We start from the raw sequence: 17,500 nt of genomic DNA on the forward strand, positions 1-17,500 counted from the left end.
ATGCGAATGTCGCAGGCTTCGTCCGAAAGAGACGTTAAAGTTGTACAACGTTAAAGTTAATTGTACAACGTTAAAGAACACAGCACAATAATATATAGTAATACACTCGCATTTTATGCATAATTTATAAGTACTTTAAAATAGGGAGCGACTTTCCACCCACCCTGTATATATATATACAGTCACGTGAAAACGTAAGTACACCCCATGTAAAGTTTTGACTTTTTCAACTTATTTCAACATACAGCTATTTGATCTTCATTTCAACAATATTGATAGTTAAGGTTTTTTTTTTTGTTTTTTTTTTTGTATACTGAATCGAGGCTCGTGAAAGAGCTAACATTTACTTGACAAACAAATCAACCAGACGAACAAAATACCCAAAAAGGGGGAGCGGAAGACAAGATGGGGAGAGAAGGGGAAGCACACAAACAACATCCGAGAGCAGGGAGATGTGTGGAAGGGAGAGGGCCCGGGGGGAGGAGGCATGGGAAGGGGGGGGTGATATAATATAACAAATATCATGAAACATTTACATTTTGTAGTCCATTGTATAATTTAAATAAACATAAATGCAAATTTCGCATGTGGAAAAGGTAAGTACACCCTTGGCTCTCAAAGGTGGTATTGCCCCCTTTGGCAGAAACAACCTCAAGTAGGCATTTCTTATAACTGTCTACCAGTCTCTGACATCGACTGGGAGAAATTTTTGCCCACTCCTCCATGCAGAATTATTTCAGCTGTGCGATGTTTGAGGGATTTCTTGCATGCACAGCTCGTTTCAAATCCCCCCGCAACATATCGATGGGATTTAGATCCGGGCTTTGACTTGGCAATAATTCCAGAACCATTTCTTTCTTTTCAGCCATTCCTTGGTGGATTTACTGGCATGTTTAGGGTCATTGCCATGTTGCAAGGTCCACCTTCGGTTGAGCTTCAACTTTCCGACAGATGGCCTCACATTATCCTCAAGCACCCTCTGGTACAATGAAGAATTCATAGTGGATTCTATGATGGTGAGCTGCCCAGGCCCTGATGCAGCAAAGCTGCCTCAAACCACAATATTTCCACCACCATGCTTTACAGTTGGTATCAGGTTCTTGTGGTCAAATGCTGTCTTTGGTTTTTGCCAAACATGTCTTCTGGTACTGTGGCCAAATAGCTCTACCTTTGACTCATCTGTCCAGAGCACATTGTTCCAGAAGTGCTGGTCTTTGCCTTGGTGCTCATTGGCAAACTTTAGTCTTGCCCTGATGTTCTTTCTGGACAGCAAAGGTTTCCTCCTGGCACACCTTCCATGAAGATCAAATTTGTGCAGCCTCTTTCTAATGTTAGACTTGTGCACTTTGACATCAACAGTTGCAAGAGCTACCTGTAGGTCCCGTGATGACATTCTGGAGTTCTTAGAGACTTCTTTCAGCATCTTGCGGTCTGCTCTTGGGCTGAACTTGCAGGGGCGGCCTGGCCTGAACAAGTTGGCAGTTGTTTGGAATCTTCTTTACTTGCAGATGATCTTCCGGACAGTCGAATGATTGATTTCAAATTGTTTGGAGATCTTTTTAAATCCCTTCCCAGACTCGTCGGCATCTATAACCTTCTTTCTGAAGGCCTCAGAGAGCTCTTTTGATCTAGACATGGTGACGCCGCACACTTCAACAACAAAGAGCAAACCAAACTAAATGTCTGAGATTTAAATAAGGCAGGTTCCTCCAAGATCCTCTCTAACGATGTTCTAATCATTTGCACCTGACCTGGTGCACCTGATTCTAATTTTAGGTATTTGAAGTAGTGATAAATGTAGAGGTGTACTTACTTTTTCCACAAATTTGCATTTATGTTTATTTAAATTATACAATGGACTACAAAATGTAAATGTTTCATGATATTTGCTATATTATATCACCTTTATCTTTAAATATTGTTGAAATGAACATCAAATAGCTGTATGTTGAAATATGTTGAAAAGTCAAAACTTTACATGGGGTGTACTTACTTTTTCATGTGACAGTATATATATATATATATATATATATATATATATATATATATATATATATATATATATATATATATATAATTATTTATTTCATTTATATATATTTATATATATATAATCAGCAGCGTAGCACCTCTTAACTGGAATGGCGACCATGAGCCCTTATACCACACCAGCACTTGCTGGAAGCTCCTGATCAACAGGAGGTGCCTACCATACATACACCTTGTTTCGGTACCCATTAATAGTTAATGCAAACTTTGAGTTGTAGCCGACAACATTAAAAGGGCAAAACGACTCAGTTGGTCTGTTAAAGCACAGAACCATGCACTGTCTAGTGCAGTTTCAGCTGCTACACCGCCAACCCCAACAGCATTATTCAACCCATGTGGGCTTTAGAAGCTTTCTGTTGGCAGAATTGTGGGTGGTTAAGTTAGTCTCGCCCCTAAGGGTATGTGAGACTATTGTGTAATGCCCCTGTTTGTCTGTATCTGTGTCGTCGTCTCTATATTTCTGCTTGAATTATTTTTTCTCTGCAACCGCTTGTCTGATTGATGAAAATCTTTAAACATTGGAGAGACTTCCCATGGATAATATTTGATTGATACCTCTGGCATCATAGATCACATGATATAGCAGCCATATTGGATTAAAAGAATATATTTAGAGTTATCCAAAACCGCTCAACCAAAGACATTGAAGCTTGGCATGTTATAAACTCCATATGGTGTACTGTATATAGAGTGATACTGATGATATCATTGAAGTGGTATTGCACCATAATTGGTTGAATCAAAATCCTTATCCGAAAATATGAAACTTCATATATCTGAATCTATGACCTGATGTGTGAAGAATTAAATTTATGACGTCACCAGTCACGTGGTCTGTTGGCCATATTGGATTGAAATAAAAACGCAAAACAGCTTCCCCAGAACCACTTAACAGATCCATGCAAAACTTCATATATATGATGGGCAAGCCATGGGGAATATAGTTTGAATGTTTTCACATAATTTTCTTCATTGACACAATTTTGCTTTAATGTACACAAAAGTGGTTGTTAAATATTCTAATAATCAAGCAGTAATCAATAAAACTAAAGATAATGGCAATGTATGTGCCATAATAGGGTGCATGGATGATACGGGTATATGGGCCATAATAGTGGCGCGTTCAGTTAATGTTGGTATTTTTATTCCGAATGAGCACGCGAGGCGAGACTATGAGCTCTAATGAGTTCAATTCTAGTTCAATAATTTTTTTGGACAGTAATTCCCATTTTCACTTTCAACATGGATATAGGGTAGAACATGTGCAGTTCTTCTTTTAGCCCTTTAGGTGATGATGACACGTGTTACGTGTTTCTGGACTATATGGTATCGAGTGATGAACAATGACTGTATGATATATAGAAATCATACAATTTAGGTGACAATCCCCTCCCCCCCCCCCCCCCCTTCGCAAAACTCCTCCCCCCAAGCCCCCTCCCTCCCACAGATCTCCCGATCTCCCTGTTCTCTGCTGTTGTACTTGTGTGCTTCCCTCTCTCTCCCCCATCTTATCTCCCGCTCCCTTTTTTGTATGTTTTGTGTGTCCGTTTTGTTTTTTTTGCGATTTATGTTAGCTCTTACACGAGCCTCGATCTTGTATACAAAAAAAAAATCGTTTTGGACAGCATGTTCTACCAAGACAAGGCTGAATGGGTTGTTGTTTTTGTTGTTTTTGTTGTTGTATAGTCCTGGACAGTTCTCTCGAACAAGCCCGTGGCATGGAGACAGCCGATCAATCTCCCAGAAGCGACCCAGATATCCCCCACATCCAGGATTGTGTACCCACGCCTACACGACGTCACAACCATGAAGGAGTTAGAGAGAGGGGGAGAGAGGGGGAGAGAGGGGGAGAGAGGGGGAGAGAGGGGGAGAGAGGGGGAGAGAGAGAGAGAGAGAGAGAGAGAGAGAGAGAAAAAAAAAGAGAAGAGGGAAAGGGCGCTGGTCCATGGGGACCGATCAGCACTCTGACCGTGACCTCACTGCCCTGACGAATCCGGACAGCAGGGAAGAATGGGGAAGCTAGATTTGGCCAAAGACTTGCGTTGGGGGTGGTGGGGTACAACCCTTGCGAAAGGTGTCCCCGATAAGGCTGAATGGGTTGAAGAAGGTGCTATAGCTTTTTCATGACTTGCAGTGACACTAAAAATGGTTCTCAATAACGACGGAGCAGTATTTGACCTTTAAAATGAATTTTAATATCTTCCAAAGTTGGGACAGTATTTGAATGACCAGGAACAAGTGAAGGCGAAGTCAAGTGCATTGGAAGGAGATGCAAAGGGAAAGAAAGGCCAAAAGGAAATTGGGGGCTCGAGTGGTGAGTGTGAGAGCTTAGAAAAATAAGCTTTACAGCATTGTGTTGACAATGAAACAATATCTGGTTTGGAAACTCTGGCCTCCTCCCTTACCTTTTCTCAAAAGTGAGTCAGGCTGAGCCAACCGATGCAGGGCGAGTATACGGATGTTCTTGTGACATAATCACTTTGATATTCTACTTTTACAAGTAGTCATATCCTATTCCTTAAACTCTATACAGTGCATCTGACAAACCTACTTGGACAGTTATTACTGAAAAATGAGAGTTAAATGTTTTTATTTTATTTATTTTATATATATATATATATATATATATATATATATATATATATATATATATATATATATATATATATATATATGTATACATATATATATATATATATTGATGCACCATAATCTTTACAGAAGTACTTTCTTGGCAAGGCCTATACTGGGTTGTTTGTAATTGCCTTCCCAGCATTGTTTGGAGGTGCTCTATCCTTTAAATCCCGAGCGTCGAGCAAGGAAGCAGCACATGCTATTTTTAAAATCTTTGGTATGACTCGAACCGACAACCTCCCAGACCTAGAGCGGACCCCCTAACCATTACACGTCACCGAGTTTGGTATGAAAAATGAAGTGCAAAGGTATATAAGATATAAAGCAACAACAATATACCTGTCAAACATTCAGTAATAATTTCCTCTTAAGGGCCTGAAAGGTCAATTATTATTACTTGAGCCAAAGAGAAAATTATAATAAACGTAACTTACTTAAGTTTGAAAGTATCAATCGGTGCATCTACTATATAAAACACAATGGCAGTTTGTGTGTTTGTCCAGATGTCTGTCCCCCTTCATAAGGGGAGGTTTTAATGGCAAATCTTTTAACATGAATGTGTGTTCACTGCAGTCTATTTTTAAGCGCAAAATAAACTCGAAAAACATTTTCCATTAAAGACTAATTTATGTATCTACTGTTGGAATTGTAGACGGTGGCTTGCAAACCGGTCCTCAAGGGTGGTGTACAGAAGCGTTTTTTTAAAATCACACTAAAATACACCATTTGGTGTCTGTCTGTCCGTCTGATGAATTTTTGACGCCAATACATTCCGTCGTTACTTATCCAATCTCAACCAAACTTGAGAGGATAACGAAGAATTACATAATAAAGGTTGTAGCGCATTCATTTGCCCCCCTCCCCAAGGGCGTTTTCTCCCCCCGAGAGGGTTTCCCCCACCATTGCCGTCAATGGCGTTGCGTGTTGAGGTGTATAGCCATATTAAGTTACCTTTATCGTGGCGTTTGTCCAAAGAAGAAGATTTTTTGTGGCTTTTTTCCAAAGACGCTTTTAATAACAAAATGAATGATAATCGCATATTGTTAATGTTATTACAAAACAATATTAATAATAATAATGTCCCACTTCCCCAAGGCGTTTTTCCTGCAGTGATAACGTGTACAAATAGCTTATAGTTATAATGGCGTTTCCGTGGGAGCAAAGGCTTCTACAGGAAGTAAAAATATTATAAACCACAAACACGTATACTTAGCTTTTTAAACAGTCGCTAATTCTCTTTATAACACTAAATGAAGAAATTTTGAGGAATCCCGACATTCGTGAAGTAAGGTTTACTTACAGAACTGAGTGAAGATCTACTGTACTCTATATAACCCACAAATGTTGGTTTATAACATGGCCCTTTCTGCCGCTACCGTGGCATTTTTCGTAGCGAACTTTTGAAACTCGCTCCTGCTGTTTGATACAAAACTGAAAGGGAGGAAGACCGGGGTGTGCTCATTTACCAAGCAGCTAGCTAGCGCTTGCCAAGCCAGCCATTCCTTAACGGTTTTGAATGGAGTGCTTGCTCGAATGGTGAAAGCACTTGGCGATCTCTCCACAAGAAACTTGGTAAATGAACACACCCAATGTTCTTGAGGCCCGACCATAGATCGACTGTAATCTATATACCCCAAAGAGGAATGACCCTTCTTGCCGCTCCCGTAGTGAGCGGTTGTACTAGTAACAATAAATTCTAACAATAAACAATAACCACAAGGTGTCGGGTGATGAAATTCGCTGCACGTGATGTGCAACATGCACAGAGTAAAATGAGTGTTCATTTACATCCATAGGATGTCTAATAAATAAAAAATATAAGCACACGTGACACTAGGCCAAGGCTTCAGACTTTGGCATTCTCACCAGGCTGTATCTTCGAATAAACTGTTCCAACCCATCATTTTGAAGGGCTTTTTCTAGAAATATCATAACTTGTCAAACACACAGTCACAGCTATCCAAGTTCATAATACATAGTGATCACAAAATCGACTTCTGTCCATTATTGACCTAAAACAATCAAAATGGACATCAATTGTGAAAGATTAGCTCACCAAATGTAAATTAGATTTTTCAGGAAAATTGTAGAATATGCAAAAGATAGATTCACCTCTTTGGCTTTTCAGTCTGAGCGCTCAAATCCATGATGTTGAGATTCCGTGTTTAAATCCCATATACTCTCCGTTGATTTGTTCATTGTCGACTAATACCCTTGTAAGCCATATGTAATATTACACTAATGCCACCTGATCTCCTTATCCTGCACGTGTTGTATGTAGAAGCCTCTCCACGACCCTTCGTTCGCATCGGGGAAAAGAAGATGAGCTTTCCAGAATATCCATTAGGTTATCCCAAATAACAGTAAAAATGTGAATAATTAGCTTTAAAATGAAAGTAATCATTGAAAAGCTCTTTCATACTTCCAGGAAAAGCACAGGGGTACTTATGGAAGAGATCTTAACAGGGTATTACAGACCATCTGGTAAGTCACATGACTTTGTTCTGAGTATATGGAATTCCTTGGATGATTTTTACAGAGTAAAGTTCATGGAGTGCTTATCCAAAATATTACATATAATAAGGGACAAGGGCATCTCAACATAAAAAACCCACGTGAGGCCATATAAACACAAGGGAAGAACTTGAAGTTAAGAGTGAATGCAATGCTCAAAACCGGTATAATCATGTCAGTTAGATGGAAATGTATATCCGGTCACATGTCTCTCACCTGGTGATGATACCTGGGATCAATAACTGTCACTTCGGCATAACAACTGTTTGCAACTGAAAAAAAAAGAAACTTTTAGGTGCTAAAACCGCCGCTCCTTTGAGGTCGCTATACTTTGAGACTAACCAGCAATCGTATACTTAATGGTAAAATTAGGTTGCTCCAAAATTGTTTAGAAACTTCCTCCCAACTTGTGCATTTTTATAAAGGTAACCAAACACCATTGGGCCATCAATGTGTTCATATATTTTGAATACAAGAAGACCGGGCCAAGAAATATTGTATTTGACAACGGATGAATTTCCGCTTGAAATAGTTTTGTGCAAGTTTTGGTATTTCAGGTAAGTTAATAAAATATAAAATGTGGAAAAGCAAACTTTTCTTGCTGCCATTTTTTGATGACCAATCAATGTGCCGGTGATGTCATTTCCTGTGTGTGCATTGCATGTGACTATTGCCTTGAGATTTCACGCAAAAAAGGAAGGACCCCAGCGGGAGAAAACAAGCGTGAGAGCCGACCCCATTAAAAACCAGGAATTTCAACAACTTGAGCTCCTGACACATTCTTAAACAGAGTACATGAGGATTGTGTTGAGAAAAGTGTGGAAATATAGATAAAACACACACACACACACACACACACACACACACACACACACACAATGTGCATCAGGGTTCAACACAAATCAAGGTAATAAGGAAGATCTGTACTTATAACGGTCTTCATTCATTGTGAATCTATATGTATAAGACAAGTGTATGTGCAGCCACGAACCCACGTGACTATGTCTCTTAATTCGGTATACTGTTTGAGTGTCAGTTGCACTGTGTCTACGTCTATTAATTACATACTACGTGAATGTACCTTTTAAACATTTATACTGCTAACACACCTTAGACCTTTGAAGACCCATTTGAAGCCCTATGACCTTTAAGACCTTTCAAGATCCACAAGACTCCTGAAGACCTTTAACACCCTTTATAACCCTCAGACACGAAAGACCTCAAAGATCCTGTAGACCCTGATAGACCCCTAAGACCATATAGGCCTTGTTAGACCCATTAGAACCTTTAGATTCCAAAGACCCTTAAGATCCAGAAGACTGTTAAGACCCATAACGCTTTTTACAACTCTTAGACATTAAAAACATATAATACACTGTAGACCCTACAGACCCATACGACCATATAAACTCTGTTAGACCCTTTAGAACACTTAGGCCCCTATGACCCTCAAGACCCATAAGACCCATAAGACCGTACTTTAGAACTTTTAGACACTACACACTTCTAAGACCCTGTATACCCTGTTAGACCCTTTATAACCCTAATATCCCATTGACCCATTTTACCTTTAAGACCCTTTCAACACTTAAGCCACCTTTAGACCCCTTCATCCTTTAAACCTTTTATAACCCCTTAAGTCCCTTGACTCTATTTAAGTTCCTTAGCCGTTAACATCCTTTAGACCCCTTACACTCTTCAGCCCCTTTAGACATGTTAGACATCTTTAGACCCCTTTAGACCTCTTGGACCCTTGACTATTTGGAGCTTGAAACATTTAGACCACTTACACTTTTTTAGATGCTTTATATCCCTTATACCCCATTAGACCCAAACTACTATTAGAATGTACCCTTTAGACCTTTAGACCATTTGTAACCTTTTAGACGCACACCACACAAACATCTCTAGTCTTCTTGCAAAACACAGACGATACTTTTTTTCAACATGTGTTACGGATTCGTCACTTCCGCTGGTGTGGTTTTCATCCACTTGAAACACTTCTGGTTCTATGTATTATTATTATCATTGTTTAAGTGAAATGGCCATTGGTATTATCAAAATGTAAAAGGGTTAACTTTAAATGAAACAGGAAACCGGATCGGGCACCAGATGAAGAAGAATAAGGAGGGCGTGGCGAGAAAAAGTCGGACAAGACGCGTGTCTTGAAGCTCCGTAGCGAGCGTGATCGGACGAAAGTCGCGAGTGAACTTTGAGTTTCCTTGAAAGGAATTTCCTGCGATAGGTGTTATCGCTGGAGGATTGAGAAACCTGCGTAGTCAGGTATAGGCGTTGAGGTTCCGAAGAATCCTCGCCAGGTCGCTTCGACTCAAGAGCCGTCGGCCATTTTGAACCTCGTGCTTCATTCACCGAAAAAGGTTTTGCTACGCATCAGCTTTTCTCACCATCCTGTCGTCTGCCGGGGATGTGTGTGCGCAAAAGCGGCATTTGAAGATTACGTGGCGGTTCGCTGATTGAATGGTGAACGTGCACGTCTGGATCGCGCTTTTGGGGATTTCCCTTTCCGACGCCAGTTTGCTTTTTGTTTGGACCACGTGACGGTCCACGCTTTACCTACGCCTCATCGCCTCATCTCCTCTTCGCCATCATCACTACTCGCAGGAGGGGATCACCTTTGAGTTATAGAGACATTGAGGAGTGTTCTTTTTCATTCACTGGGAGCGCAGTGAGTTATCTTACTTTAGCTGATGGTACCATCTTAAGATGTATTGAGTGCACTTATTGATTGCTATTGGTTGTACCGTTATTCTTGTGTGTGATTTTTAATACATCATTTGTTCGTTTATAATCATTGGTGTGGTTTCACTATTGATTACTGACACAGAATAACATATTTTTCTGCCGTCGCTCCTCTCGGGGTTCGGAGGTTTACCGAGACCAGGAGATCGGGGAGGAACACGTAACACATGTAAAACTCGACCCACCCAGAGGGTCTCTGCTACTCTGCTAGCAATACTGAATGAACAAAGTAAGAAATGTAATAATTTTATCCAAACATAAAATGCTGCCTTTTCGGATGGGCAGTAAATGCTGCCAATAAGTACTGCTGCCCACAATCCCATAACGAAATAAAGAAAAGAAAAAATTGAGTTTCTAAAATAAGGAATATACCAAAGTTCCAACAAGTGGTAACCATAGTATTTTACAAGGATATCCAATGGTAGATTGGAGCTGTTTGGACTTGCTGCACAGTTGCTGGGAATATACGAAGATTGCCTTGAAGTATCCAGCCAGGGGAAGAAGCCATGGAATGAACATGTCATTTCTGGCAAGAGCGGATAGTGTAAGTGGCCATGTATAGATGGAATGGGTTGGCACACGAGCCACGCTTACGAGAACCGTTGGTTTGATCAGTCTAGGCCGGTAAAAGGCTTCATCGACTTCACTCACTGAGAAAACAGAATTTCCTGGAATGAATGATCGTGTGCAATATGATTGAGTTTATTTTGGCTCGTCTCCATTCAAATTTGAGGTCTTTCTCAATCAATCAAAACAACTTTAAGAAGCATGTTAATACATGTTAATAACAGTTGACATTTTACCTGCTAATAATATTATTGCCACACACCTTGAAGGCTTTCAGGAACAAGGGCATTTGTTTGTTTTTGCAAATTCATGTTTACATGTTTACATTTGCTCAATCAAGAGCTATTGCATTTGATGTTTTATTTGGACGGTCTTGTTTAACATCCAGACTGTAGTTGAATGTTCATTCGTCCAAAATCTCAAGTATGGTCTCTAATCAAGTACCGAGTCATATTATGCACTCTCTCCCATCATATCTCCCCATGTGTGTGTGTGTGTGTGTGTGTGTGTGTGTGTGTGTGTGTGTGTGTGTGTGTGTGTGTGTGTGTGTGTGTGTGTGTGTGTGTGTGTGTCGGTCTGTCCAGACCATAACTTTTTTTCCCCCTTTTGAGCTTTTGTCATTAAATGTTCAACAAAACTTTATTTTCAGAATATGGAGAAAATAAATTGCTAAATGTGTCAAAATGTGAAAAGACAACGTCACTGTGAGGACAAGTAGGCCTAATCAAGCTGTCCACAGCGCGTCAAGCATGAGACGCCCTGTTTTTTTAATCACTTCTGTGTTTATTTATTTATTTATTTACCAATGAGCTTCAGCGAATGTTAAGGCTCTTACAATTTTACTTGTAAATACACAATTTTAAAACAATTAAAACAATTTTTCTTTATAAATTTACCATTTGACCTTTTGTCATGAAGTTTTCAATAAACTTTATTATGAGAACGAGCGTGACTCGGCGCGCCCCGCGCGCCTCACCACACGGCGTTTCAGAGGGATAGGCATCTTTGACGATTCTGGTGTCTTTTGGGTCTTCAGGGTCTTTTGGAGCTTCATGGTCTTTTGGGTTTTCGGGGTCTTTTGGATATTTGGGGTCTTTGGTGTCTTCAGGGCCTTCAGGGCCTTTTGGGTCTTAAGGGTCTTTTGGTTCCTCTGGGTCTTTAAGGGTCTTAGATGTCTTCAGTGTGTTTTGGGTCTTCAGGGTGTTTTGGGTCTTTGTGGTCTTTTGGATCCTCTGGGCCTTTAAGGGTATTTTGGGTCTTTGGGGAGTTTTGGGTCTTCGGTGTCTTCAGGGCCTTTTGGGTCTTAAGGGTCTTTTGATTCCTCTGGGTCTTTAAGGGTATTCGGGTCTTTTTGGGTCTTTTGAGTCTTTGGGTTCTTTTGGGTCTTCAGGGTGTTTAGGGTGTTCGGTGTCTTTTGGATCCTCTTGGCCTTTGCGGGGATTTGGGGTGTTTTGGGTTTTTGGGGTATTTGGGGTTTTCAGGGTGTTTTGGGTCTTCAGGCTATTTTTGGTCTTTGGGGCCATTTGGTTCTTCAGGGTCTTTTGGATCTTCAGGGTCTTTTGGGTTTTCAGGGTTTGTGGATCTTCAGTGTCTTTTGGGTCTTCGGTGTCTTCAGGGGCTTCAGGGGCTTTTGGGTCTTAAGGTTCTTTTGGTTCCTCTGGATTTTTAAGGGTATTTGGTGTCTTCAAGGTGTTTTGGGTCTTCAGGGTGTTTTGGGTCTTCGTGGTCTTTTGGATCCTCTGTGCCTTTAAGGGCTTTTTGGGTCTTTGGGATCTTTTGGATCTTCGGTGTCTTCAGGAGGTTTGGGGTCTTAAGGGTCTTTTGGTTCCTCTGGGTCTTTAAGGGTATTTGGGTCTTTTTGGATCTTCGGGGTCTTTTGGGTTCTTCAGGGTATTTAGGGTGTTCGGGGCCTTTTGGATCCTCTGGGCCTTTAAGGGTATTTTGGGTCTTTGGGGGTGTTTTGGGTCTTTTGGGTCTTCGGGGTCTTTGTGGTCTTCAGGGTGTTTTGGGTCTTCGGGGTCTTTTGGGTCTTTGGGATCTTTTGGGTCTTCAGGGGCTTTTGGGTCTTCGGGGTCTTTTGGGTCTTCGGGGTGTTTTGGGTCTTCGGGGTGTTTTGGGTCTCTCGGGTCTTTGGGGTCTTCAGGGTATTTTGGGACTTCCTAGTCTTCATGGGTCGTTGTGGTCTTCAGGGTGTTTTGGGTCTTCAGGCTATTTTGGACCTTTGGGGCTATTTAGGTCTTTTGGATTCTCTGAGCTTTTAAGGGTATTTTGGGTCTTTTGGGTGTTTTGGGTCTTCAGGGGTCTTGGTGGTCTTAAGGGTCTTGGGGGACTTAAAGGGTCGTCTAAGGTCTGAGGGGTCTCAGCAGTCTAAACGTAATTAAGAGTTCACGGACTGTTTTAATTTTATTTGAAGAAGAAGAAGACGTTTGGGTGGCACATAAACATACATACAAACCGACATAACGACATAAATATACGTTTGCTCTATTATAATAAAAAACATATGGCGAACACGACATAATAAAATTAACAAATCCTTTTTTTAAAGCTGTTGTTTTCATCAAGCTTAGTTTGAGTACAAAGAGGACACAGACGGGTTTTGCATTTTGAGATGCTTTCTAGTTAGAATTTAAACAGATTTTCGAAATTAATGCAAATGGGCTTTCAAATTAACCAATCAGTGCGCAAGTTCTGTGTCCTGTAAAGTTTGTAACCGAATGTGTGTTGAGTCCAATAGAAAGTTTTAAATAACGCATCTTGAGACTGAATCTCTGACTGAAGTACAACAGTGCTGATACTGTTTGTAGGATAAATAGACGTTAACATTGTATATTTATTTACATACATATATGTGTATATGTGGTATAGAGAGAGCATCCATGTGTATATGTGTTATGTATATGTGGTATATAGCATACGTGTGTATATGTGGTATGTATATGTGGTATATAGCATATATGTGTTATGTATATGTGGTATATAGCATATATGTGTGTGTGTATATATATATATATATATGCATATATACTGTATATACATACATACATGATGCAATTATTTTCTTGGAATTGCATCACGTTTAAATGCTGTTCCCTTTTTTGGCAAAAGGTCTCAATACATTGGTTGACGTACATGCCACACAAAGCACACATGCTGGAAAATGGGGCAAGTGCCAATAAGCTTTCCCTAAAAGAAGCCATGTGTCCTACTGTTAATTTGCAATTGGTCACTGTCTTTGGCACCAATACAATTTTTTTATTATGGAGTCTCGGCTTCAAAAAGCTACTTATATCGAATCACCAGTTCCAAGTGGAGCACCTCGCCACCTTTAGAGCATTTAAATTGCATCAGAGGTGGCAATAAATGTAAATTGTTGTTTCCAGCTTGCCGGTTTGATAACAAAAGATGCCATTAAGATATTTATCTATATACTGCTCTTAAAGCTTGTTTGACTCAAAATCTTAAAAACCACATCACCAATATTGTTCTACTTTTTTTTGTTTGTATACAAGATCGAGGCTCGTGTAAGAGCGAACATGAATCACGAAAAGAAAAAAACGGACACAAAACATACAATAAAGGGAGCGGGAGACAAGATGGGGAGAGAGGGAAGTACACAAGTAAAACAGCAGAGAACAGGGGCATCGGGAGATCTGTGGGAGGGAGAGGGCTTGGGGGGAGGAGGCATGGGAATGGGGGGGAGGGGGGGGGAATGTCCACCAATGTTGATCGACACAAGCCTTCAACAGCAAGGCAAGTCCTTCCTTCTACGTAATGAATATAAGACAACATGGTGTGTCCGCGCTCCTTCCATTAGGAGTAGAAAACAAATTACATAAGAAGGAAGTAAAAAAAAAAATCAATTCCAAATGAATCTACATGTGAAATCGAAGAGAAATTTAAAAAATGATGTTTTATTTTTCACAATACTTTAGGGTCGTCAAAAAAAGTTTTGCGTTAAAAAAAAAGGAATATATAATAAAGGAATACATTTAGTGACGATGAATGAAGAACAGGAGGAAAGTTATCAAAAAATGTGAAAAACAAATTACTAATGATAACTTATCAAGAGGAAATACCAATAGGGAAGGAGGCAAAAGTTTTCAAACTCATGTGTATGTGTGTTTAAACAAAAAGTGCCAAAGCATAAGATAACTTTTGAAAGTGAAGTAAAGGTTTGTTTTTTTGAAAGATAAAAAGTGCCAAAGCATCAAACTTTTGCAAAAAGTTTCAAAGGTTTTCCAAAGTTTTCAAACTCGTGTGTGTGAGCTATATGTGTGTTTAAAAAAAAAAAGTGCCAAAGCACAAGATAAATCTGAAAGTACTTTTCAAAAATGAAATATATGAATTGGTAGGATATATGAATGCGTTGTGGACAGTGTGATGTTTATAAGGTTTGTGAACGTGCATCCTTTTAGATGGTGGACTCCATCGGTGCATCACATCATTCCTCAACAATCCAAGTCATTTACAGGGGATGTCACTGGGCAGCTGCTCCATTCTTCTGTGGGCGGTTAAAGTCCCATGACACTGCTGGTGAAACATGACCCATTGTGGTCGGTTTCCTGTTAAAATTATCCGTGCTGTTACAGCTAAACATCACCGAATGTTAAAGGCACTTGCCAGCTATGCGTTCAACAGGACCCGTCCGCAAATGCAGGTACAGTATTATAAATGAGTGTTCTGCGAGCTTTGAATACAGGAAGAGGCATTTGCAAATCCTGATAAAATTAAGAGTTAACTTTTGAATATTTATTGTTCTGTTGTAAGGCTCTTGGAGGAGCTTGGATGTATGTGTGTTTAATATATATATATATATATATATACTATTATATAGTTGTGGCCAAAAATATTAGCATCCTTGCACTTTTTTCAAATAATGCACCATTTCCTCCAGAAAATTGTTGAAATTAAAAAATATTTTGGTATCCGCATATGTATTTCTTTGGTTTGCAGTGGAACAAAACAAAAAAATAGCAGAAAAAGTAATTTTTTAATGAAATTTTAAAATTAAAAGTAACTTATTTTATATTTTTTATAACTAACTTTTATTAAAATATAAAGAAATTTTTTTTATAACTTTTATAAAAAATTTATATTCATGGCTTTTATTAAAAAATATATAAATATAACTAAAATAAAAAATATGTAATTTTTATAACTAACTTTTTATTATTTTATATTATAAATATTTTATAACTTATATTTTTAATTAACTTGTTTAAAAAAAACATAAGTTAATTAATTAACTAATTGTTAGGTTAGTCCACACAGGAATCCTAAAATGTCCCAGACCATATTATTGGCCTCTTTTAGAAGTTGTTAGTAGATTTCAAGCAGTTGACTTCTTTACTTAGAATTGAACTCACCTGTGGTGAGTTGCATGCAGGTGCCTGCAATATAAAAAATAAATAGCACGAAAAGCGGGCGTAACCCCTCAGCCCTTGCATGGTAGAAACCAATTTCAAGATGGCTGCCGTGGCGGCCATATTGAAACTCGCAGCACGCCCATTTTCGAAAGGAACCTTCCTCTACTCAACCCCAACACACACTGCAAAAATGGATTTAATCGGACAAGCCGTTCTGCTTGAAATTGACGGAAACCAATTTGAAGATGGCTGCTGTGGCGGCCATATTGAAAATCGCAGCGTGCCCATTTTCGGAAGGAACCTTCCTCTACTCAACCCCAACACACACTGCAAAAATGGATTTAATCGGACAAGCCGTTCTGCTCGAAATTGACGGAAACCAATTTCACGATGCCTGCTGTGGCAGCCATATTAAAAATCGCAGCGCACCCATTTTCGAAAGGCACCTTCCTCTACTCAACCCCAACACACACTGCAAACATGGACTTAATTGGACAAGCCGTACTGCTCGAAATTGACGGAAACCAATTTCAAGATGGCTACCGTGTCGGCCATATTGAAAATCGCAGCGCGCCCATTTTCGAAAGGAATCTTCCTCTACTCAACCCCAACACACACTGCAAAAATGAATTTAATCGGACAAGCCGTTCTCCTTGAAATTGACGGAAACCAAAAGTTGATGGACGCCCGGACACCCGGACGACGCCCGTGACAACAATACCCCTCAGCCCATTTTGGGCTGAGTAGTGAAAATCACTCATTCAACCAGTTTGAATGGAGAAAAGGAGTCATTCTGCTGTTTTGTGTCACTGTGTGTACCACAATGAGCATGGAGAAAAGTAAGAAAACCAGAGAATTGTCTGAGGAGGTCAGACACAAGATTGTAGCCATACATGGACAATCTCAAGGGTACAAGTCCATCTCCAGACACCTTGATGTTCCTGTGTCCACCGTACCCAATGTTACCAGGAAGTTTAAGGCCCATGGTACTGTAGCCAACCTCCCTGGATGTGGCCACAACAGATAACTTGATCGAAGATTGCAGCGAAGGATTGTTCAAATGGTGAAGAAATGGGTCTTGCAGCAGGACATGGGTCTTGGTCGGAGATCATGGGTCTTGCAGCAGGACAATGACCCCAAACACACTTCAAAAAGCACCCAGGAATGGTTCAAGACAAAATGCTGGACTGTTCTGAAGTGGCCAGCCATGAGTCCAGATCTAAATCCCATTGAACACCTGTGGGGAATTCTGAAAACAGCAGTTGGGAGAAGGCATCCTTCAAATCTGGGATACCTGGAGCAGTTTGCACATGAAGAGTGGGCCAAACTGCCAGTAGAGAGGTGTAGGAAGCTCATTCATGGCTATAGGAAGCGCTTGACTGCATTTATTTTGTCCAAAGTCTGTGCTACCAATTATTAAGTCTTGGGTGTCAATAATTTTGTCAATGCCATTTCTTTTCATTTTCTGATTTAAAAGGATATATCAAGTTCTGAATCAAAAACAAAGGTTCTGTAATATTAACAGTGAAATAAACAATTATGGACACAAATACTTTGTCAATTTCAACTTATTTTTTGGATAAAATTGTTATTTGAAAAAAGTGCAA

General features: G+C 39.8%; 1 protein-coding gene across 1 annotated transcript in view; it reads right to left on the bottom strand.

The window, feature by feature from the left end:
• The window catches only part of LOC137413263 (CD166 antigen-like), a 165,070-nt gene that overhangs the window by 56,104 nt on the left and 91,466 nt on the right, over nucleotides 1–17,500 (bottom strand). The window lies entirely within an intron of this gene.

This window comes from Myxine glutinosa, chromosome 7, assembly GCF_964187855.1.
Source record: "Myxine glutinosa chromosome 7, kmMyxGlut1.1, whole genome shotgun sequence".
In the NCBI taxonomy this organism is placed as follows: domain Eukaryota; kingdom Metazoa; phylum Chordata; class Myxini; order Myxiniformes; family Myxinidae; genus Myxine; species Myxine glutinosa.